Source organism: Cervus elaphus, chromosome 29 (genome assembly GCF_910594005.1).
Source record: "Cervus elaphus chromosome 29, mCerEla1.1, whole genome shotgun sequence".
Lineage (NCBI taxonomy): Eukaryota > Metazoa > Chordata > Mammalia > Artiodactyla > Cervidae > Cervus > Cervus elaphus.
The window spans coordinates 27,988,151-28,015,234 of NC_057843.1; the positions used below are offsets into that span (position 1 = coordinate 27,988,151).

The 27,084-nt window shown below is 36.9% G+C and overlaps 1 protein-coding gene across 7 annotated transcripts in view; it reads right to left on the reverse strand.

Annotated features, from left to right (window-relative positions):
- The window catches only part of CCDC171 (coiled-coil domain containing 171), a 332,100-nt gene that overhangs the window by 79,370 nt on the left and 225,646 nt on the right, over positions 1-27,084 (reverse strand). The gene's annotated exons all lie outside the window — the stretch shown is intronic.

Here is a 27,084-nt window from a genome sequence, read left to right on the forward strand (position 1 = left end):
AATATTAAAAGCAGCAAGGGAAAAACAAGTTACACATAAGGTGATTCCCATAACAGCTGATCTTTCAATAGAAACTCTTCAGGTCAGAAGGGAATGGCAGGACATATGTAAAGTGATAAAAGAGAAAAACCTACAACCCAGATTACTGTACCCAGCAAGGATCTCATTCAAATATGAAGGAGAAATCAAAAGCTTTACAGACAAGCAAAAGCAGAGAAAATTCAGCACCACCAAACCAGCTCTCCAACAAATGCTAAAGGATCTTCTCTAGACAGGAAATACAGAAAAGGTGTATAAACTCAAACCCAAAACAACAAAGTAAATGGCAACCGGATTATATTTATCAATAATTACCTTAAAAGTAAATGGGTTGAATGTCCCAACCAAAAGACAAAGACTGGCTGAATGGATACAAAAACAAGACCCCTATATATGCTGTCTACAAGAGACCCATCTCAAAACAAGGGACACATACAGACTGAAACTGAAGGGCTGGAAAAAGATATTTCACGCAAATGGAGACCAAAAAAAAAAAAAAGCAGGAGTAGTGATACTCATATCAGATAAAATAGACTTTAAAAGAAAGGTTGTGAAAAGAGACAAAGAAGGACACTACATAGTGATCAAAGGATCAATCCAAGAAGATATAACAATTATAAATATATATGCACCCAACATAGGAGCACCACAATATGTAAGGCAAATGCTAACAAGTATGAAAGGGGAAATTAACAATAACACAATAATAGTGGGAGACTTTAATACCCTACTCACACCTATGGATAGATCAACTAAACAGAAAATTAACAAGGAAACACAAACTTTAAATGATACAATGGACCAGTTAGACCTAATTGATTATCTACAGGACATTTCACCCCAAAACAATCACTTTCACCTTTTTCTCAAGTGCACACGGAACCTTCTCCAGGATAGATCACATCCTGGGCCATAAATCTAGCCTTGGTAAATTCAAAAAATTGAAATCATTCCAAGCATCTTTTCTAATCACAATGCAGTAAGATTAGATCTCAATTAGAGGAAAAAAACTATTAAAAATTCCAACTAATGGAGGCTAAACAACACGCTTCTGAATAACCAACAAATCACAGAAAAATAAAAAAAGAAATCAAAATATGCATAGAAACAAATGAAAATGAAAACACAACAACCCAAAACCTACTGGATTCAGTAAAAGCAGTGCTAAGGGGAAGGTTCATAGCAATACAAGCTAACCTCAAGAAACAAGAGAAAAATCAAATAAATAACCTAAGTCTACACCTAAAGCAACTAGGAAAAGAAGAAATGAAGAACCCCAGGGTTAGCAGAAGGAAGGAAATCATAAAAATTAGGGTTGAAATAAATGAAAAATAAACAAAGGAGAATACAGCAAAAATCAACAAAGCTAAATGCTGGTTCTTTGAGAAGATAAAGTAGATGAACCATTAGCTAGAGTCATTAAGAAACAAAGGGAGAAGAATCAAATCAACAAAATTAGAAATGAAAATGGATAAATCACAACAGACAACACAGAAATACAAAGGATCATCAGAGATTACTATCAGCAACTATATGCCAATAAAATGGACAACTTGGAAGAAATGGACAAATTCTTAGAAAAGTATCTTTCCAAAACTGAACCAGGAAGAAATAGAAAATCTTAACAGACCCATCACAAGCACAGAAATCGAAACTGTAATCAGAAATCTCCCAGCAAACAAAAGCCCAGGACCAGATGGCTTCACAGCTGAATTCACCAAAAATTTAGAGAAGAGCTAACACCTATCTTACTCAAACTCTTTCAGAAAATTGCAGAGGAAGGTAAACTTCCAAACTCATTCTATGAGGCCACCATCAACTTAATACCAAAACCTGACAAAGATGCCACAAAAAAAGAAAACTACAGGCCAATATCACTGATGAACATAGATGCAAAAATCCTTAACAAAATCCTAGCCAACAGAATCCAACAACATATTAAAAAGATCATACATCATGACCAAGTGGCCTTTATCCCAGGTATGCAAGGATTCTTCAATATCCACAAATCAATCAATGTGATACACCACATTAACAAATTGAAAGATAAAAACCATATGATTATCTCAATAGATGCAGAGAAAGCCTTTGACAAAATTCAACGTCCATGTATGATAAAAACCCTCCAGAAAGCAGGAATAGAAGGAACATACCTCAACATAATAAAAGCCATATATGATAAATCCACAGCAAACATTATCCTCAATGGTGAAAAACTAGAATGCATTTCCCCCAAAAATCAGGAACAAGACAAGTGTGCCCACTCTGACCACTACTACTCAACATAGTTTTGGAAGATTTAGCTACAGCAATCAGAGAAGAAAAATAAAAGGAATCCAGATAGGAAAAGAAGAAGTAAAACTCTCATCGTTTGCAGATGACATGATCCTCTACATAGAAAACCCTAAAGACTCCACCAGAAAATTACTAGAGCTAATCAATGATTATAGTAAAGTTACAAGATATAAAATTAACACACACAAATCCCTTGCATTCCTATACACTAACAATGAGAAAACAGAGAAATTAAGGAAACAATTCCATTCACCATTGCCAATGAAAAGAGTAAAATACTTAGGAGTACATCTACCTAAAGAAACAAAAGACCTATATATAGAAAACTATAAAACACTGATGAAAGAAATCAAAGAGGACACAAACAGATGGAGAAATATAACGTGTTCATGGATTGGAAGAATCAATATTATGAAAATGAGTATACTATCCAAAGCAATCTACAGATTCAATGGACTCCCTATCAAGCTACCAATGGTATTTTTCAGAGAACTGGAACAAATAATTTCACAATTTGTATGAAAATACAAAAAGTCTCAAATAGCCAAAGCAATCTTGAGAAAGAAGAATGGAACGGGTGGAATCAACCTGCCTGACTTAAAGCTACAGTCATCAAGACCATATGGTACTGGCACAAAGACAGAAATATAGATCACTGGGACAAAATAGAAAGCCCAGAGATAAATCCATGCATCTATGGACACCTTATCTTTGACAATGGAGGCAAGAATATACAATGGAGAAAAGATGATCTCTTTAACAAGTTATGCTGGGAAAACTAGTCAGCCACTTGTAAAACAATGAAACTAGAACACTTTCTAACACCATACACAAAAATATGGATTAAAGATCTAAATGTAAGACCAGAAACTATAAAACTCCTAGAGGAAAACAGGCAAAACACTCTCCGACATAAATCACACCAGGATCCTCTATGACCCACCTCCCGGAGTAATGGAAATAAAAGCAACAATAAACAAATGGGACCTAATGAAACTTAAAAGCTTTTGCATAACAAAGGAAACTATAAGCAAGGTGAAAAGACAGCCTTCAGAATGGGAGAAAATAATAGCAAATGAAGCAACTGACAAAGAATTAATCTCAAAAATATACAAGCAGTTCCTGCAGCTCAATTCCAGAAAAATTAACAACCCAATCAAAAAATGGGCCAAAGAACTAAACAGACATTTCTCCAAAGAAGACATACAGATGGCTAACACACACATGAAAAGATGCTCAACATCACTCATTATCAGAGAAATGCAAATCAAAACCACAATGAGGTACCATCTCACGCCAGTCAGAATGGCTGCTATCCAAAAGTCTACAAACAATAAATGCTGGAGAGGGTGTGGAGAAAAGGGAACCCTCTTACACTGTTGGTGGGAATGCAAACTAGTTATAGCCACTATGGAGAACAGTGTGGAGATTCCTTAAAAAACTGGCAATAGGGCATACACACTGAGGAAACCAGAATTGAAAGAGACACGTGTACCCCAGTGTTCATCGCAGCACTGTTTACAATAGCCAGGACATGGAAGCAACCTAGATGTCCATCAGCCTATGAATGGATAAGAAAACTGTGATACATATACACAATGGAATTTTACTCAGCCATTAAAAAGAATGCATTTGAACCAGTTCTAATGAGGTGGATGAAACTGGAGCCTATAATACAGAGTGAAGTAAGTCAGAAAGAAAAATATCAACACAGTATACTAATGCATATATATGAAATTTAGAAAGATGGTAATGATGACCCTATATGCAAGACAGCAAAAGAGACACAGATATAAAGAACAGAGTTTTGGACTCTGTGGGAGAAGGCGAGGGTGGTATGATTTGAGAGAATAGCATGGAAACATGTATATTATCATATGTGAAACAGATCAGCAGCCCAGGTTCGATGCATGAGACAGGGTGCTCAGGGCCAGCGCACTGGGATGACCCTGAGGGATGGGATGGGGAGGGAGGTGAAAGGTGGGTTCAGGATGGGGAACATATGTACACCCATGGCTGAATCATATCAATCTATGGCAAAACCACTACAATATTGTAAATGAGTTAGCCTCTAATTAAAATAAATAATAAATTTTTAAAAAAAAGTAATGCAAGGATGGAGGTGAATCGACACTCTACAAATGTACTGGAATGTATGGTAAGTCAATAAAGCCTAGGCTGGACCAAATCTTTGCCCGAGGTGTTCTCACTTCCTGTAGAGCCCCAATCACTATTTCTTACTGGGATCCCAGTTCTAAGAATAATAACTATGTGCCAGACACCATAGTGGGCTTCCCTAATGGCGCAGTGGTAAATAACCTTCCTGCCAACGCAGGAGATGTGGGTTCAGTCCTGAGGTTGGGAAGATTCCCCTGGAGAAGGAAATGGCAACCCACTCCAGGATTCTTGCCTGGGAAATCCCGTGGATAGAGCAGCCTGGAGGGCTACAGTCCATGGAGTTACAAAAGAGTCGGACATGACTGTGCAACTAAACCACAAACAAGACACCATATTATGAGGTTTGTGTATTTTCCCAATTCTAACTATAACCTTGCAAGACTCACATTATCTCTATTTTACAGAACAAGAAACTAAGGCTCAGTGATGCTGAGTACATTACACAAGGTCCTCTAGCTAATAAAGAAAGGAACTAGGTTTCGAATCCACATCTGTCCAATTCCAAAACCCATGCTCACCCTATGTGTTGCAAGTTTTCCTGTTTGCTTTGGACTGGTTTAGTGTTTTTGTGCTTTGTTTTGGCTGCCTATCATACAAAGTTTCTCACTTAAATCAGTAGAATTCAACTAGGCTCTCCAAGTTTCATAAAATTGTGCAGGTAGTCTATCACAACACTCATTTTTGTTAACTTCAGTTTTCTCCTCTATTAACTGAAAAAGGTACAAAAGCAAAGCCCTTGGACTTCCCTGGTGGTCCAGTGGTTAACAACCTAACTGCCAATGCAGGGTAGTCAGGTTTATTTCCCTAGTCCAAGACGATTCCACATGCCTCGGTACAATTAAGCCTGTGTGCTACAACTACTGAGCCCACACACCGCAGCTAGAATTCACGCACACTAGAGCCCATGCTTTGCAACAAGAGACATCACCTCACTGAGAAGCCTATGTGGTACAATAAAGACCCAGTGCAGCCAAAAATGAAGTAAATAACAATTTTTAAAAAAGCAAGCCCCTCTTGAATTTTGCTATGAAACCAAGACTTTCAAAGATATCAAACTCATTAATAATTATTACATTACACTGACTCTAAGCTAACAATTCTTGCTTCTGTAATGGAAATAAATATCTATTTCAGGTGAAATTTTCTTGGGGACTTCACTCACTCTGTAGAATGAATTCAGTAAACATTTCCAACAAGTCAATGAATCTCTATACTATCCAAATATGTCACATAAATTCTATATTTTCTCCAAAGCATCTTTTGATTTTATAAAAAGGTAATATGAAAGAAGGCTGTCAGGTTATTTTAATGAGAAAAACTTATATTAAGATTATAAACTATAGCAAATATACTATTATCCAAACAATAGAAGATTATTTTTTTAAAAAAAAAGACAAAATTTGTAAAACAACTCCTAGTGTATTTAATTGACTTATACACATAAAATGAGAGTGTGCTGTGCATCTCTCAGCAGCCTGACTTAAGGATCCGTTATCGGTAAAGCACTTTACAAGGAAAATACCAAGACAATGACATCATAAATCCTACCTATATAGGATTAGCTCATCTGACTCAATTTCTCATTCTGAATGACATCTAGGCATACTCAATATATGTGCAGACAGAATGGGATTCCAAAAAGTTATATTTCCATTTTTTGTACTAAGACTGGGGAAGGCTTTTACCCTGCCATATCTGAAATATTAGCTGGCAGAGAAATGACCTTTCATTTATGTAGAAATAACAATTTTGGTAAACCTGGTTCTCTTCTCCCTCTGTCTCAAATGAGATGTTTTTTCATTGCTAGACAGCTCACTTTGACCTTTAGTATCCTAGGGGTTGTGTGCATGTACTGGAATTACTATGTGTCCTTGATAGGCTGGTCTGGAACACTGATATCCACTTAAGACTGTGCACTCCTATTTATTTAGTACATAGAATGATTACAATTATGCACAACCAGATACTTAATGCAATATGCACATAGAGATTAAAATGCTTTTCATTGGTAATAGTGACAATGATAAAGATAGTAAATGTGTCAAGTAATTAGCACAAAAAATTGGGGTGCGAATGTACAACCTCCTGAAGTCAAGCACAATTAAAACAAAAAAAGCATAAATTGATTTAACATCATGCTGCATATAATTCAGGTATGTTTTTCTTGGCGTTATTAAGAAAAAGAGAATCTAAGTTCATTTCCCCTTTTTGCCATCTGAAATGGCCCTGGACTTAACTTATCCCATCACTAAAAATTTTTACTGGCACCACTTTGAAGGATGTAAGTATAGTAGCTTTTCAGGCATGAGAAGGAGCCTCATGAGAAACTATATTCAGCAGATGCAGAATACTTTTGCATCAGATTTTTTTAAATGATGTTTTCTTTGTATCATGTTTAGACTCTCAACTTTTTTCTGGCCTCCACTCAACCATGGCATATATAACTTGAATGTGCCCAAAACAAGGCCAATTCTTTGTCAAATATATTATTTGCAACCAGAATTGAATCAAGGCCAATTTGAGGTTAAATGCAGCATCTAGACTGATGATGATTACTATTCTTATTATGCTAAAGCTTAATGTAAAGAAAGACCAAAGGGATAAGAAATGATATATTGGCTTCTGGTAAGAATATGAAAAAGAAATCATCAAAATAATCAGAGACTGAAAAAAAGCTCCTCATGGAAACTACTGCATATGGGCATATAATAAATATTCATAATATAATAAGAATATGGACTATAATAATGATAGTAGAAGTTGTAGCTCAGCAGCAGCAGTAGTAGTAATGAAACTCCCTTGCTATAGAGACTTAAAAATTTAAGAAATATAGAAAATGCTCATCATATAGGTCAATTATAGAATTGGCACTGTGTTTACTAATATCTTGGGAGAAAAGGCCTGACAAAGTGACAGTAGTTTAGTACATGACAAAGATGATGCTGTTAAAGTGCTGCACTCAATATGAAGCAAATTTAGAAAACTCAGCAGTGGTCACACAGTTGCAAAAGGTTAGTTTTCATTCCAATCTCAAAGAACAACAATGCCAAAGAATGTTCAAACTACCATATAATTGCACTCATTTCATGTGCCAGGGAGATAATACTCAAAACCTTCAAGCTAGGCTTCAACAAGACATGAACCAAGAACTTCCAGATGTACAAGCTGGATATAGAAAAGGCAGAGGAGCTCAAGATCAAATTGCCAACCTCCTTTGGATCATAGAAAAAGCAAGGGAATTCTGAAAAACATCTACTTCTGCTTCATTGACTACACTATAAAGCCTTTGACTGTGTGGATCACAACAAACTGTGGAATTCTTAAAGAGATGGGAATACCTGACCATCTTACCTGCCTCCTGAGAAACCTCTATGCTGGTGAAGGAGCAACAGTTAGAAGCAGACATGGAACAATGAACTAGTTCAAAACTGAGAAAAGAGTACATCAAGGCTGTATATGTTACCCTACTTATTTAACTTCTATGCAAAGATATCATGCAAAATTCCAGGCTAGATGAATCACAAGCTGGAATCAAGATTGCCAGACGAAATATCAACAACCTCAGATACGCAGATGATATACCACTTTAATGGCAGAAAGTGAGGAGGAACTAAAGAGCCTCTAGATGAGGGTGAAAGAGGAGAATGAAAAAGGTGGCTTGAAACACAACATTCAAAAAACTGAGATCATGACATTCAGACCCATGACTTCATGGCAAACAGATGGGGGAAAAAGTGGAAATAGTGACATACTTTATTTTCTTGGGCTCCAAATTCACTGCAGATGGTGACTGGTGCCATGAAATTAAAAGACACTTGCTCCTTGGAAGAAAAGGAGCAAAGCTATGACAAACCTAGATAGCATATTAAAAAGCAGAGACATCACCTTTTACCAACAAACGTCCATACAGTCAACACTATGGTTTCTCCAGTAGTCACGTATGGATGTGAGAGTTGGACCATAAAGAAGAATTGATGCTTTCGAACTATGGTGTTGGAGAAGAATCTTTGGAGTCTCTTGGACTGCAAGGAGATCAAACCAGTCAATCCTAAAGGAAATCAACACTGAACATTCACTGGAAGGACTGATGCTGAAGCTCTAATATTTTTGCCACCTGATGTGAAGAGCCGACTCACTGGAGAAGACCCTGATGCTGAGAAAGGTTGAAGGCAGGAGGAGAAGGGGGCAACAGAGGATGAGATGATTGGATGACATCACTAACTCCAGGAAATAGTGAAAGACAGGGAAGCTTGGTGTGCTGCATTCCATGGGGTTGCAAAGAGTTGGACACAACTTAGCAACTGAACAACGAACAAGACCAACAACAAAGAAATAACTGCAGGGTCATAGGAAACCATGAAGAAATGTAACTTCACTACTTTAGCTCTCCATCAGAAAAAAAAAATATTATTATAGTTGCCATTTCTTTGGAACCTACTATGTCTTAACATCACTATGAGTTTGACAACAGAGATTTACTAGCCTGCTTCAGATTCTATTGACATACAGATAAGACTTAGCACTGTATGAGTGTAAAAAATGAGTATTTTTATTGAATTCTGATGGTGTGAGCTGGAATTCAGGAAGTCTGGCTTTGACTAAATGTCAAAACCATAACATCTGGCACTGATATATGGAAATGTTTATATAAACTTTTGGTAACTATGAGTATATTCTTCAGAGATCAGTTACTTTGACTAATCTCTATTTCTTATCAAGTAATAGACACACCTCTGCAGGATGATTTGGACTGCTCATGCAAAAGAAGAGCATTTTCTTGTCACAGTAAATGAAGTATAAGAAAATCTGAGCATGGTCTGTTTTCTGTGGCAACATGCATCATCTCCAATCTTTACACTGTCCTTGCAAAATGGGCATTACTTAGTACAATGTTATATATAAAACTACTGATGTTCAGAGTCCATAACTAACTGTCTTAAGGGCACATTGCTAATAAAAGGCACAACTGGAAATCAGGGGTCCATCTGATTCCAGACTCCTTGCTCTGTATATGCAAATAGCTCTACCTCTTGAAAACACCCTAATGCTGGGAAAGATAGAGGGTAGAAGGAAGAGGGTGACAGATGATGAGATGGTTGGATGGCATCATTGACTCAATGGACATGAGTTTGAGCAAACTCCAGGAGATAGTGAAGGACAGGGACGCCTGGCGTGCTGCAGTCCATGGGGCCACAAAGAGTTGGACACTGAGCAACAACACAACAACAACAACTGCCTCTTGAAAAGTCTACAGCAGAGAAAAATCCAATTCATTAGTTGATGTATTCAACAAATATTACTGAGCATCTACTATGTTCCAGGTGTTGAAGATACTGTACTAAATATCAAGCCATGCCCGCGTGGGTCTTACATTCCAGTGAGAGGAGGGTAAGAGTTCATGTGCTGTGAAGGAAAATAAAGCAGAGTCATGGCTATAAAGTGTGATGGGAGAAGGGAAGCTATTTGAGTTAGTGATGAGAGAAGGCTTCCAGGAGACAATATTTAAGTGAAGACATGCAAGAAGTGAAGGACTGAGCTTCATGAACATCTGGTGAGGGCACATTAGGAAAAGGGACCAGCAAGTACAAGGCCTCAGGAATGGAACTGTACCTGCCACATTCAAGTTAAACAAAAAGGCCAGTACTGCTATTACATATTTATTGCTATATTCTCAGTGAATGAGGTGGAGAGTTTTGGGAGAAGGAAGTTGCAGAGTCAAGACCAGATTGTGAAGAGCCCATGGTCAATACAAGACAGCTGCAGTTTATTTTAAGGCTGAGGTAAAGCCATTTACCTGTATATGAAGAGAGGAGGCAAGCTATGATTCCCATTTATTAAGCTGGGGTGATAATACATTTTAAGATTTAACAGTGACACTGAATAGGTGAAACACTAATAGAGCAGATAATCTCCTCAAAAAAGACAGAACTCTTCTTGTTCAAAAAGTGTTCTCAAGGAGGATGTAAAACATAAGATTAGTAATACATTCAGACCCTGTCCCAGTCTCCATATTCCACAAAGGCTCCCAAGGGTACACGCTGGCCCTTGACAGTCCCCTTATTAAGTGCTTGCTTTTTTCTTTCTCTATTAGGAACTAACATTTGGGATTCTTTTTTTAACTCCTTCTCCAAAAACGTGCATTCATCCTCTGTCATCTCAGTCATCTGTCAAGCACAGGGCTGGATACTGAGCAGGAGTTCCATACTTACCATACTTACTCGTGAAGCCTGACTGAATTAACAACATGTAATATGGTAGGGTTCTTCATTTTAGAGCTAGTGAGACCTTCCATTTCAGTAATAATGTGGACAATGCTGAGAGTGCCTATTTATCCAAATTTAAAAGCTATCTGGAGCTTAACAAAGGGCAGTTTATATTCTAATAACTTCTCTCTGATTTATACTTTTTAGAGACCAAAGTGATAACCAGCACTCCCCATTTGTCTGTTCCATAATCAACCTACCAAGATCCACTGCTTTAATCAAATTTTGACATTGTAACAAAAAACACATCCTAATTTTGGTCTTTGTGGGTTCAGCATGCAAATTTTCTTAAAGGAGTGGTGTTAATACAAAAAGAAAAGTTATAGACAGAAATTACTTTCAGGGCTGAAAGCTAATTGTTCACAACCAAAGAAAAACTGTCCAATTCAGTTCCTCAAAATGGACAGCATTCAGAAAGTGCACTTGATCTAAACTACTGATAAAGAATAAATATATTAATAAACACACAACGTTGAACACTTATCCTTCCTCTTTTCACATAAAATTGTTGGCTTTATGCATCTCAGCAAAGGAAATCCACAGTGTCTTTCCATCAATTTTTACAAAGGTGCTAAAAAGCCATTTAGTTGGAATTATAAGAATTCGATGTACTTGTCTGCAGTTTAATTAAACCCAATATGAACAATTTTCAATATATCTAAAGAAAAGCAAGTCAGTAAAGACAGAAACAGAGAAAATATTTTATGCCTTTATTAAGAGCAATTCTTTTCTTACTATGATCCCATTCTTATTCTGATATATATCAAATTGGTTTGGGAATGTACATGCTTTAGTCAGAGTTATCATCTACTTCAGTAATTTCTAAAATTTCTATTCTGTAACAAAATTCATTCAAGCACATAAATATTGTAGTTGAGGTGCTCAATCATGTCCAACTCTTTGCGACCCCATGCACTACAGCACGCCAGGCTTCCCTATCCTTTACTATCTTCCGGAGTTTGCTCAAACTCATGTCCATTGAGTCAATGATGCCATTCAACCATCTCATCCTCTGTCACCCCCTTCTCCTCCTGCCCTCAATCTTTCTCAGAATCAGAGTCTTTTCCAATGAGTCGGCTCTTCCCATCAGGTAGCCAAAGATTGGAACTTCAGCTTCAGCATCAGTCCTTCTAGTGAATATTCAGGACTGACTTCCTTTAGGAGTGACTGGTTTGATCTCCTTGCAGTCCAAGGGTCTCTCAAGAGTCTTCTCCAATACCACAGTTTGAAAGCATCAGCTCCTCGGCACTCAGCCTTCATCACAGTTGAACTCTCACATCTGTACATGACTCCTGGAAAAACCACAGCTTTGACTATATGGACCTTTGTCAGCAAAGTGATATCCCTGCTTTTTAATACACTGTCTAGGTTTGTCACAGCTCTTCTTCCAAGGAGCATCTTTTAATTTCATGGCTGCAGTCTCCATCTGAAGTGATTTTGGAGCCCAAGAAAATAAAGTCTATCACTGTATCCATTGTTTCCCCATCTATTTGCCATGAAGTGATGGGACCAGATGTCATGGACTTCATTTTTTGAATGTTGAGTTTTAAGCCAGGTTTTTCACTCTCCTTTTTCACCCTCATCAAGAGGCTCTTTAGTTCTTCTTGGCTTTCTGCCATAAGGGTGGTGTCATCTGCATATCTGTTATTGGTACGTCTCCTGGCAATCTTGATTGCAGCTTGTGATTCATCCAGCCCAGCATTTCTCATGATGTACTCTGCATATAAGTTAAATAAGCAGGGTGACAACATACAGCCTTGACATTTTCCTTTCCCAATTTGGAACCAGTCTGTTGTTCCATGTCTGGTTCTAACTGTTGCTTCTTAACAGGCATAGAGGTTTCTCAGGGTGAAGGTAAGGTGGTCTGGTATTCCCGTCTCTTTAAGAATGTTCCACAGTTTGTTGTGATCCACACAGTCAAAGCCTTTATAGTGTAGTCAACGAAGCAGAAGTAAATGTTTCTCAGAATTCACTTGCTTTTTCTGTGATCCAGGGAATGTTGGCAATTTGATCTTGAGTTCTTCTCCCTTTTCTACATCCAGCTTGTACATCTGGAAGTTCTCAGTTTGTGTACCACTGAAGCCTAGTTTGAAGGATTTGGAGCATTACCTCCCTAGCACATGAAATGAGTGCAATTGTGTGATAGTTTAAACATTTTTTTGGCATTGCCATTCTTTGGGATTGGAATGAAAACTGACCTTTTGCAGCCATGTGGCCACTGCTGAATTTTCCAAATTTGCTTTATACTGAGTGCAGCACTTGAACAGCATCATTCTGAAAACGTTGTTATTATATTGTTTTAAGGACGAATTGGTTCTAATGTGCTTTCTGATATTCAACTAAATCAACGAATTTACTTTTTGTGTATTATGAAGGAACAAATAAGAAGACTGCCATGAAATCCGGCAGAGAAGACTATTTATTTACAATACAACTGAGCTTAATTAACTGAAAAGAACCTTACCAATCATTTAGTTCTACCCTGTTTGCAGATGAGACAATTCCATAGATGTCACTGCTCCAGAACTACAGCAGTTCAGGCTCAAACTCCAGGTATTTCGCGTCTGTATTTCCTGACAATACCAATTTACAAGAAAGGGGGTATTTAACTGCATTACCTCCAAGGCCTACTCAAATGCCACCTCCTCTGTGAAGCCTCTTTTATTCTTCCCAGCAAGAATGAATTTCATTCTCCTCTACAGATCACATGGCTTCCCTAGTGGCTCAGATGGTAAAGCGTCTGCCCGCAATGCGGGAGACCCAGGTTCGATCCCTGGGTCGGGAAGATTCCCTGGAGAAGGAAATGGCAATCCACTCCAGTATTCTTGCCTGAAAAATCCCATGGATGGAGGAGCCTGGTAGGCTACATATAGTCCATGGGGTCGCAAAGAATCGGACACAACTGAGCGACTTCACTTTCACTTTCTACAGATGGTACTTTATCTATGCTTCTCCTACAAAGATAAAGCATGAAAAATGAGCAATAATTTTTCCATCTCATTTCAATCATAAATTTCATATTCCTGTTGGAAAGATATTTGAGTCACTTCTGTATCCCACAGCACAGTACAATACCCTGTTCTTGGCACACAGGTACATGGTACATCATTGATGTTAGCCATACCCAAATCTATATGATTGAAAGAGCTGATCATTTTATTTTTTAAAACCAATTTACTGGATTGAATTGGTCTCTAAATATTCTCAAAAGTTATAAAGAATTCATAAAACTCAATATCATGACAAATAATCCAATTAAAAATGGGCAAAGGCTCTGAAAAGACATTTTCCCAAAAACACATACAAATGGCCAACAGGCACGTGAAAAGGTACTCAACATCACTAATCATGAGGGAAGTGGAAATGCAAATCAAAACCACAGAGATGTCAGCTGGTATCTTAGAACGGTTATCATCAAATCAAACAGACAAAAGATAGCAAATGCTGGTGAGGGTGTGGACAAAAGGAAACCCAAGTACACTGTCAATGGTACTGTAAATTGATACAGCAACTATGGAAAACAGTATAAAAGTTCCTCCCCAAATGAAAAATGATCCAGCAATTCTACTTCTGGGACCATATCAGAAAGAAACAAAATTGCTATGTTCAAAGAGATATCTGCATCCCTATATTCACAGCAGCATTATTTACAATAGCCAAGGCATGAAACAACCCAACTGTTGACCAACAGATGAAAGGATAAAGTATATATATATATATATTTATATGTATATTTCAGCCATTAAAAAAAGGGGACTCCTGTCATTTGTGACAACATGGATGGACCTTGAAGGCATTATGCTAAGAGGAATAAGTCAGACAGAGAAACACAAATACTGTTATGATCTCACTTAATTAAAGAATTAAATAATAACTTGGGGGGTGGGGGGAACAGACTTATGGTTACCAGAGGTTGGAGGTGAGGGGAGGGGGAATTGGCTGAAGTAGGGTGGTCAAAAGATACAAACTTCCAGTTCTAAGATAAGTAAGTACCAGGAATATAAAGTAAAACATGAAGACTATAGTTTACACTGCTGTGGGGTAGATTTGAAAGTTGTCAAGAGAGTAAATCCAAAGAGTTCTCATCACAAGGAGAAAAACATTTTTTTTCTTCCTTTCTTACATACGAGATGATGGATGTTCACTAAACTTACTATGGTAATCATTTCCCAATACTATATGTAAGTCAAATTATGCTATATACCTTAAACTTATACAGTGCTGTATGTCAATTATATCTCAATTAAACTAGAATAAAAAATAAAGATAAATAAAGCTATAACCAATGCAATAAATAAATACTCTCAAATTATATTTCCATTTTCCTTCTAGAATAAATAGAATACTTTGATGCAAAGGCTATCTTGGTTCCTAGGCCTCCCATGCATTACCAGCTATCAGAGATGTGAAAACTAGGCCTGTGGGCTCCCAGTGACCTTGCTCTTCTTACCTGGAACATATCTGGACACTAGGACAGCTACCTTTCCAGACCCTTCAGGAGTCTGCATTACCTTACCCAGTGTGAACACATTAGAAAGATATGCAAGAAAAGATAAGCAGTTTATGTGACCAGGAATTTCATATATCTATTCTGCTTTCAGAATATAAAGAAAGGGGAGGGGCCCGAAAAGAATGCCTCAGGAGAGTCCTACTCACATGGAGCAGAAATGTGCCTTTGATTTGCAAAAACACTAGCGCAAAATAAAGAATCCCTTCTTATTTGATGAAGAGTCGTAACATTCCTCAATTCACACCCACTGTCTCAAGAGTAATAATCTTAACTGCTTTCTGTTGAGGGCTTAGTGTAAGTCCCTGTGCTAAGTGTCTCAGAGATTCTCCTTTTCAGGGAGTTTCTCAGTGTTTCAGTGGCTGGGACTCCACGCTCCCAAGACAGGGGACCCAGGTTTGACCCCTGGTCAGAGAACCAGACCCCACATGCCCCAACTAAGACCTGGCAGAGCCAAATAGATAAATAAGTATTTTTTTAAGAACTAAACAGACATTTCTCCAAAGAAGACATACAGATGGCTAACAAACACATGAAAAGATGCTCAACATCACTCATTATCAGAGAAATGCAAATCAAAACCACAATGAGGTACCATTACACGCCAGTCAGGATGGCTGCTATCCAAAAGTCTACAAGCAATAAATGCTGGAGAGGGTGTGGAGAAAAGGGAACCCTCTTACACTGTTGGTGGGAATGCAAACTAGTACAGCCACTATGGAAAACAGTGTGGAGATTTCTTAAAAAACTGGAAATAGAACTGCCATATGACCCAGCAATCCCACTTCTGGGCATACACACTGAGGGAACCAGATCTGAAAGAGACACGTGCACCCCAATGTTCATTGCAGCACTGTTTATAATAGCCAGGACATGGAAGCAACCTAGATGCCCATCAGCAGATGAATGGATAAGGAAGCTGTGGTACATATACACCATGGAATATTACTCAGCTGTTAAAAAGAATTCATTTGAATCAGTCCTAATGAGATGGATGAAACTGGAGCCCATTATACAGAGTGAAGTAAGCCAGAAAGATAAAGAACATTACAGCATACTAACACATATATATGGAATTTAGAAAGATGGTAACGATAACCCTATATGCAAAACGGAAAAAGAGACACAGAAATACAGAACAGACTTTTGAACTCTTGGGAGAAGGTGAGGGTGGGATGTTTCGAAAGCACAGCATGTATACTATCTACGGTGAAACAGATCACCAGCCCAAGTGGGATGCATGAGACAAGTGCTCGGGCCTGGTGCACTGGGAAGACCCAGAGGAATCGGGTGGAGAGGGAGGTGGGAGGGGGAATCGGGATGGGGAATACGTGTAAATCTATGGCTGATTCATATCAATGTATGACAAAACCCACTGAAATGTTGTGAAGTAATTAGCCTCCAACTAATTAAAAAAATAAAATAAAATAAAAAATTTAAAAAAAAAAAAGATTTTTTTTTCTATTTTTGTCCCATGACATAACTTAATAAATATACAAAGTTAAGCAGCATGTTTTAATTTAATCATGATTTCCTTCTCAGTTTTAGAAGGGATTAAAGACATAGGGCTGCTGCTTCTAAATTTTAAATGTTGTGGGTAAGTCATTCTACAAGATAACCATTCAATCAAAGATCTACGGTTTGAGGACTTTTTAAAGCCTCTTTAAAACCATCACAGATATCACTTAGGTTTGTGCTATGTCACTTTGCTGAACTTCCAACCACCAGAACAGTACCCTGGTGCTTTCTTCACTTTGGTGCTCTGTTTTCTATGTTGCCATTTTGATCCTAAGGAAGCTACACCAACTCAGGTTCATTTTGATTAATATGCATCATAAAATACACGCCGAACAAAATACTGCTCTGCAATATGGAAGCAATGTCACACACTCCACAGAGGAAATCTACCTGCAGGCTATGAGTGAATCAGCTCTCACTCAGAACAGATATTAAGATGTTAGTGTTTCATGTTTTTCTCAGTGAGTTACTTCTTAAGTTAGTCTTCCCCATAAAAGTTCCACATCTTTTTAATCATTACTATGAAACTCTGGCCATTGAAAGAAAAAGAAAAGCTACCAGCACTTTACTAGAAAGCTCTGAAACTGAAAAGCATTTAAAGCTTCAAAATGACCCTATGTTTCATTGGTTACCTAATATACAGCATTATACAACCTCAAACAAGCTATTTTTTAAACCATGATTCTGACAATCCCAAGTGGGGAGAGGAAAATTTACTTTATATGAAAAGATTTAGGATCACTTTTAGTTCTCCTTTTTAATTCAGTCCTCTGTCTCTTTCTGTCCCTCTTCCCTATCTGCCTGTCTCTATCAACATGCACACACAACCCCACACACATACACTCTTGAGACTAATAATAGTCTGTTTAATGAAACTCAAGGCATCTGTGGAATTATTACAAGAAATTATTTTGTACCTAGTTTTAGACTGAATGATTTACTGCATTTCCCTTAATCGGTAAGTTGCATATTCATTGCTGGATTTTCCTCTAACTGCTGTCACTTAACTTGTCACACAGAATAGGGCAAGTCAGGGTCAGTTTATATAAGCGGCATCAATCTGAAGAACTTCATCGGCCTTTATTTCAAGGCATTATGCAAAGAAAACTGACATTAAGAGAGCCTTAACTGACAGCAAATGAAATCAATCAGCAAATCACTAAGCCATAATAAACTCACTCAATTTGTAGATAACCCTTCCTTTCCCAGGTCTTCACCCAGGCAGTCCATCAAACACTGTATTTTGTTGTTTTCTTTGTCCAAGTAGCTGCAATGAATAGCAATTCTGTGGTAGCACTTGAGAGTTCAAGTGTGCACAGGCTTCAGTCTCACAATAATAAGCATTAAAAGGTATTATCGAGTAGGGTTATACTCAAAGACGACTTCAAAAATGAAAAAAAAAAAGATACAGAGAGAGTCAAGTTTGAGATTTAGCTTTTGCCTCTTAATGTTAATGGCAAAGAAAATCTGTTCATATCATTCAGCAGCTTTTCTGCTTTGGGCTACCTGGAGCTGAAAATTGCAACAACAAAAAAAACCTCTCTACTTTCATATGTTTTCTGTTTTTGATTTTATCTGGTATGTCTCAAACATTTTACATTCAGGCAAAATAATGTTAACATTTCAGAGCTGGAATCTGAAGTTCAAAAAATAAATTAAACGGCATAAATAAAGGCAACAAGATGAGTTAAAAGAATATTTAAAAATAACATATGAAAACAGTAGTAATGCTTAAATTACTCTGTAGAATAATTACTCAGAAGTGTATGTGGGTATTCACCAAAGTGTCAGCCCATGGCTTTACACTGACCTGTAAGGAAACACTAGAGTTGTCGAACATTTTATTCTTTTTATTGCATGTTTCTACTAACATGAAACCTGTATCAAACAGGTCATCAGTCAAAAGTCTCCAAGAGTCAAAACACTAAAACATTCCCTTAATGTACTTAGGTTACTTTTCCTGAAACCCAGGCCTATTTGCAGTTCAGTCCAACATAGCTTATATTAATTTCGCATTTTACAATATAAAAGTACCCTCACATGTACATTATCCCATCTGATCTCCCCACAACTCTGTGAGTGAAAGCAAGACAGGCTTCACCACCTCCATTTAAAGATGAGGAAATAGGGGGCTCGGGGCCATCGAGTGACCTGCCAAGATGGTTAAATTACAGAGCCAGGACTTCAATCCAGGCATTCTGACTTTCCACGTAGGCTTTCTCCAATACTACATTGCTTGCCTCTTTCCCCAGCACACGACCTTATTTTATCTCTTCCAAATTGCCATTCTGATCAGCATGATATTTCCAGCAAACTCAATGACATATAGAAAATTGCACAGATTCACAGTTGCTAACCTCCTCATCATCTGATTTACTTGCTTGTCTTTTAGAAGGACAAAAATCTCAACCTGAGATTGAAAATAAGTGAGTTTACACCTGATCAAGGAATGTTTATAAGCCAAATATTTAAAGGAAAACAATTTAAAAACTACCTATGAGTGCTGTTTAATTTCCAAAGTACTTTCATCCATGTCATGGGATCCTCACAACTGCCCCAAGACGCAGTAGGGCAAGTATCATCATCTCCATGTTACAGGTGACAAGCTGAGGCACCAGAAGAAGTAAGGGCTGGAAGCTCACAGACGGTGACATTAGCAGGGAACTCCAGCAGCACTCTTAGTACCACAAGGATGATAATTCATGTTCATCCTTCACAAGAAAAGACAATGTGTTTTCCATGAGAGAAAGACAATGACTGGAGGATTCCTGTTACGTGGGTAATTTAGGTCTATGGGGAAAGGATTCCATCTGTTCTGGGGCTAATTCTATTCTTTTTAGATAAAGTTGTATAACCTCTTCAACCTTTTGTGATAGTGACTTGGCTATGATTTTACTTTCTTCCAAATTATTCTCCCTAGTAATAAACAAAGGAAGAAATGATACAAAAAAAAAAAACAAACCTAGGAAAAAAGACCTCATTTTAAATAATTCCCATCAGATTTTACTTAGTTCAGATTGCTGATACCAGGTCATATCCATAGGGAATAATTCATGAATATTTTCAGCTGAGTTAAGGAGTTAGTCACAAGATTCCTCAATATAACATTCTGCATAGCAGAAGCTTTATACAGACATATTTCCTTGCCCTCATGTTATCCTGTGATTTTCCAAAGGCAAAGAGATTAAAGTCCCAACAGGGGGAAAGAAAACCCCTCATTTCAGATCACCACTAACCTGAAATAAAATCCATGATACAAGATGTAAAATGTCCTGTCATCTAACCATTAAAAAAAAAAACAAAAAATCTTTTTAGTACTCCTAGTCTTAAGATATTTATTTCTTTAAAGAAATGATAGCTATCATTTGATTCCCCAAGATTATGTTTTAACTACAAAGAAAAATACTTTTTTTAAAACAGCAAGTCCTTTAAAATAAAATACAGGGACTAAGAAAACAATGGTAGCATACAACACCTGGTAAAATATCTGGACTAAAACCCATAATTTCACATTTTTACTCTCAAGATTCTGCCCTAAAATTCTGACTGATGTATCCCCTATCCCCTCCAGCATCACCACCAAAAAAAAAAAAGGGGAAATAAAAGTGCACATCAGAGAGGCTGAGGAAGGGAAGGAAGGAGGAAGGGAGTCAGGGAGGGTGAGGGGACTTAGGTGATGACACCTGATCTGTTCTAACAATGACTGACGTGTGAGGCTGTTTCCAGCAGTCTTCCTGGTCAACAAAAAATAAAATGTCCTGTAACCTTAGGAGAAGACACAGATTCAGGAAAAGGCATAATTCTCGATGATGATAAATCAATGTTTAAATGCTATTATTTAATTATTTAACCACTGTTATACCTAGTCTTCCCTGATGGCTCAGTCAGTGAAGAGTCTGACTGCAATGTGGGAGACCCAGGTTCAATCCCTGGGTCGGAAAGATCCCCTGGAGAAGGAAATGGTAGCCCACTCCAGTATTCGTGCCTGGAGAATTCCATGAACAGAAGAGCCTGGTGGGCTACAGTCCACGGGGTCACAAAGAATCAGACACTACTGAGCGACTAACACTTTCATTTTCACTTTCACTCCAGTTTACAACAGATCATAAAATTGGTCCTTCTGTACACATTAACATCTTACTTCTCTTTATATTTTGTTTCATCTAGCATCCCTCACAGTTGTGGTACCAACAAGTTTTGAAGAAACTTAATGTCTGCTTGTGCACTGTCAAATCTTCAGAATAGAATTCTAAAACTTGAACTAACAAATAACAAAAATATTTTCTCTGACAACATTATGTCAGAAAATGCCATTTATTCTTCCTGGTGTCAACATGAAAAATAAACTCACTAATTCTTATATTCATTCTTGAGTTAGGCCTCAAATCCAGGACATTCAGATTCCTCATTGACACGATTTATAGTCTGTGGAATTGGAGATTACAGATGTCAAGCTCAAAATGAGACCAAGGATGGCTTTTTTTTCCCCCATCAAAATGCATCTGTTCTCAGATGAACTATATGATTTATCCAGCTAATTGTTTTTTCCCTAACAAACAGCTCCTCCCTCAGAAGAACTTGCCTTCCTTTGAAGAAGGTAGCGTTTCAACATTCTCTTTGATGCCACAACCAAAATCTAAAATCATATTATGTTTTTAAATTTAAAAGATATTTCAATTTTTAGAATTTAAAGAGAACCACACACTCACTGATAACAAGTTTAGCTAATCCTCAAATCTTTTTGATACTTTAGTACAAAAATGACCCGACTTACCAAAAAGGTCAGATTTTCAATAATGTCAAACATTCAAAGCACAGTCATGGACTCAAAAATAAGTGAAAAAGAATATCTGTGAGACAAACAGCTGTCACAAAATATACTCTCTTTACTTCACCATGGGGACTCTTAGATTAAACCCTGACAACTCTGTGAGACAATGAGACCCAGGGAGGACTGACCTCTGAAAATCAGGGAAGACCTAAATTATATAAAGAAAGTAAAATTTTCTTTCAGAATCAGAAACTAAAGAACTATACTTAAAAAAGGAAAAACTAAAGAACTCATAGAAGTCATTTAGTCTTTTAGGGACAATTGGGGAATTTTACACAGCATTTTAGATATTTAGTGAGATTTTCATTCAAAATGGCTGATTTTCATGTTTTAAAAAATAATCAGATATCTGAAAATTCATTTATGGGGATGGAATAAGTTGAAGAAAATATCTAAATAATACAAGCTTCCAAGCAAAATTGTCTAACATTTCTTTAATTTCTAATTGTGCCCAAATGAACATGATTCTTGTACAATTAGAAGGCTGTTGCATCAAGCAGTATAACAGGGAACACATGTAAAAAATTGTTAAGAGTGGCTGATTCTTGATATTTTTATTCCCTGACAGTTTAGTACTTAGGTACAGATATTTCTTTCTTTCTTCTCTACATTAAAAAACATCCTTTCAAGATGCTCTTTTATGATTTAACTTTATAAATACAACAAAATAGCTGGAAGAAATTTCTATGCCTGGAAAGTAAGTTAAATGTAAAAAAACCACAGTATCCCAAAAGTTGTGGGTATAACACATAACAAACAACCCTACCAAGCAAGGACTTCATAATAACACAGTAGGTTATGGGTGATTAAAGGATTACTGGATTTATGGTGAAGACTCTGTTGTTTAAAATCTTCATAAATAAATGGTTTCACAATGAAGCCTTTCTAATGAAGTGTTTATAAACATATATTTATAAAATATACTACATTTCCAGAGGTATAGTTATTGTGCACTAAGCCTTTATGAGATGGTTCAGGGGACTTTTCCTTTTAAATGAAATAGGTTTAGAAGTTTAAAAAAATGATCCCAAATTTCTTAAAGGCATGCACAATTTAGGCACAGCAGCTTCCTGAGTCAACTTGTCTAGTGCCTGAAATCAAGTATTCGTGCACTGGGGCCTTCCCTGTGTGAGGCAGGGTTCTGAGCTCTGATGGTGTGACTGTGAACAAAATCAAGTTCTTGGCCTCATTAAGCTTTCACGCTGGTGGAAAGCTAACAAACAGTGAGTGCTTACCATGTACCCGTTACTATTCCAAGCACTTCAATGGATTAACCCATTCAATCATTACACTGAGTTCGAAACTTCTATTATTCTTCATTTTATAGATGAAGAGGCTGAAATACATAATTTAAGTAACATTTCCCATTAACCTCTTTTGGATTCTATTCTTGCCATGATCTCCTCACAAAAGAAACTATATTTTACAGACAGGCTCTATCCTTTATTTTTTTTTCCTCTCAGCTATCTTAAAACACACACAACACCATGCCATGGTGCACAGAAGGCAGAAAGGCATGATTAAAAGAATGAACAGACCACTGACCCTACTCACTGGATATGTGACCTTTAACAATTTTCTTCATCTTAATAAATTTCAGTTTATTCTTTTGGAAAATGGATAAAAGCAAAGCACCCATTATTTATAGGACTGTTGCAAGGATTAAATGAGAAAGTAAATGTAAGGTGTTTATTTAGCACAGTAACTGGCATGGAATAAGTATGTAACAATATCAACAATATTAACATTGATACTGTTCTGTGTTGGTTATCGTTGAATGGGAATGGAGGCACAGACACTTACTGGATGTCTGCTAATATTTTCCAAATATTAAAAGCATCATACAATCATTGAAAAAACAGAATTCAAAGTATAAGACAATAAGTAATAGGTATTATCTTAATAAATTACGGGCAGAATATCTTTTCTTACAAAGTCCTCTGCATTCACACTGCACTGGGTTTTTCAGCTAAAGTTAACTTGTCTTATCTAGGTGTTCTATTCTTTGTCCAGTATCCTAGTAGACTAATATGCTGCTATTAAGGAGATAAAAGCCAAGGAATAATAGTTCTAAACTTGCCATAGGATCTTAACAGGGGTTCATTGGCAACTTGGCCTCACTGGAACATCAGGTAACAAGGAAAAGTAAATAGAGAGCTAAAGTTGATCTTGATCAAAACTAAAAGCTTTGAAGAAACAAGAAAGAATTAAAGACACAAAGAAAAGATCCTAAGTGGTGCTGGAGAAGATTCTTGAGAGTCCCTTGGACATCGAGGAGATCAAACCAGTCAATCCTAAAGGAAGTCAACCCTGAATATTCATTGGAAGGACTGATGCTGAAGTTCCAATACTTTGGCCATCTGATGCAAAGAGCCAACTCACTGGAAAAGACTTGATACTGGGAAAGATTGAGGGCAGGAGGAGACGGGTTCAACAGAGGATGAAATCGTTGGGTGGCCTCACCAACTCAATGGACATTAGTTTGAGCAAATTCCAGAAGACAGTGAAGGACAGGAAAGACTGGCATGCTGCAGTCCACGGGGATGCAAAGAATCGGACATGATTTAGTAACTGAAAAACCACCACCATTTCTTAAAAAAACAAAACACACATCCAAAAAAAACATCCACATACCCCAAAAGTAATAAAATCAAGCTATACTACTATTGCTTATGTCATCTTTACAAGGTGCCTCATACTGCAATATGTAGGTGTGCAATAACAAGAGCCACCCTGCTTGTCTGCTGCCTTTGTGCTAGGCCCTGTGCTCTCCACTTTACATGCACTGCCTCATTCAAACTCAGTACAAGCCTGAGAAACTGTTAGCATTACACTTTGTTGCAGATAAGGAAACTGAGGCTAAAAGCTAGCACATCTCAGAGACTAGCCAAACTGAATTATCTCCTGTAGGACAGCATCAGTCACACACTCTTCTGGGTTCAGAGAGATAAGGTAATCCACTCATCCTCTCAGCCTTCAGTTGTGCTCACTGGTCTTCCCTCCATCCAGGATTATACCTGTAAGAAAGCATGCCCCTTTGGAAACAACACACAGTGGCTGTCTAGGAAAACATCAGTTCCTACTGCTCTAAATGACAGTTGCGTATGTTGGCCAAATAATTCAGACACAGCCACATCCTGCATAGTGGGCCTCTTCTCGTCATAATCAAAGGTGAGGCACACTTTGAACAGTCCACCTCACCGGCACAGATTACAAAGTTAAACAAATAGTGAATTCCTAAATATGTTGCATACTTAGTATAAGTATATACATATACATATATATATACATACTATACTGCAAAGGTGAAAAGTAGAATAGCCTATCAAATGGAAGCAAAATTTTTTATCTGTGAATATGTCTACAATACACCATAAACTACGACCTACCTCATACACAAATGCATAATGTATACTTCATAAACAGAAGAAAAACTCCACCACAGATTTCAAAGGCTTTACGCTTACCATTTAACACCCATGTCTTGATTTTTACTGTCAGATTTTACCAGTTCAGGCTTTGCAGTCAAATATACCTAGACTTAAACCCAGACTCTAGGCCCTGCCATTTACTTGCTGTTGATCTGAGGAGAGTTACCTGCTCTATTTGTTGTTTGTCAATTGTAAAATGAAAATAATGCTGTCTGCTTGACAGGCCCATTGTAATTGAGATCAATTATTTGTAGAGCTAAGCATGATACTAGCTATATACTAAGTGCTCACTAAAATGGCAGTTATAATTATTATAATTAAGGTCTTCAACTAATAGAGTGCCTTTCTCCTCAAAGTACTCCATATCACTAACTGCATGTCTGAGTGCAAGTGCATGCATGCATGTGTGCCTGAAAAACTACTATGGCCCAAATCATGTACTCTTCTCTGCATACGAAACCAAAACATATATTACTAAACTACAATGCATATTAGAGCACAGAAATATAAAACTTACTCAAGTGTTCAGGTATATGGCAACCCATATAACTATTTTTATTAGAACTTGGGAAAGATAGTAGTTTAAAATACAAGCTTATACATTTCCTTCTTGCTATTCACAGATGTCAGGACTCTAGAAAGTTCATGTTTTACCTTAAAAAGGGCATTCCGAAGAATCAGTCTCTTTCCAAATCATCAAAATCTAGAGTTTGGGGGAAGTATTTATTTGTGAATTATGACAAGTACTAAGCCCTGGGAGATTCCAAATTAAGATAACCAAGTAAAGGATTATTTTACAACCATTAGAAAAATATCAAATCATATTATACTCACATATAATCAAATTTTAAATGTACATATTGATCTTGAAATAAATAATAGCATAGTATGCTAGTCTATAACTAAAAATAGGTGTCTTATGCTTTGCTGTATAATTATATATATTTTACTATAATATGTGGACATTCTAATGAAAGAAGCAAGTATTTTTTCTTTGTTGAGTATTAATTTGAGTATTAATAACATTAAATTAGGGTATGGAGCATGTAGAAAAAAATTAACATAGCTCTACTTGGACTGAAACGTTACAATTTCACAGGGTCATAAACCTGAAGAATGAAAAAGTTCATCTTAAATCTCAAAATGTGAAGCAGAGACAGAGTTTTAAGAGATATTTCTCTTAAATACACTGAAAACTCTAGGGTTTTATTGAACAAGGACAATCTCTTTTGGAATTACCGGGCTCCCTATAATTTATACAACCTTGATAGATTTTTGCAATAAATAAATTGGACATTAAAGAGAGAATAAAATATATACTAAATTTTGTTTTGGCTGATTCAAAAATATTTTTAAGCCTAAAGGAAAAAAAATGATCACAATAACCTAACAGTAATCTAGAACAGAAGGCTAGCTGCAGCTTCTGAAAATAAATGTTTTTGAAAATAAATATCTTTATTAAGTTTAAAGTTATTTAAGGTTTTATGATTTGGTGCTTTGAGTTTTATAAATGAAATAACTCCTTTGGCACATATTAATTACAATGTTCATTAAAACTAATCACTGAAGTATAAAATACTCTTCATGCAAAGAAGAGCTAGGTTCTAGATTTGTTGAAATTACCACCTAAGAATATTGGATATATTTTGGAATTAACATTGAAAAATGTCAAATATCTCTCCTGATAATTTTATCTAAGGTGATTTATTTTAAAAGAGTTAGAGTTACAAATTCAGACAAGCTTGAAGAGATAATAGCCTAGTATCTTATTGTTGTCTGCTGCCCAGAAAGAATGTTCTTTTAATACTGTACTGAGCTATGAAACATACATTTTTTCCTCGGTAAGAAATACTTTTCTGGATTATTTAAGGGGCTAGTTCTAGGCTCTAAAGAAAAAAATACAATTACTTGTGAAACATAGTGTTACAAGACAGAAGAAAAATGAGGAAAAATTATTTGCATCTCCTGTAAGTTAGTCACAGGACTTTGAGGCTTCTTCCATTCTCCCCAGTAAGTGCAATT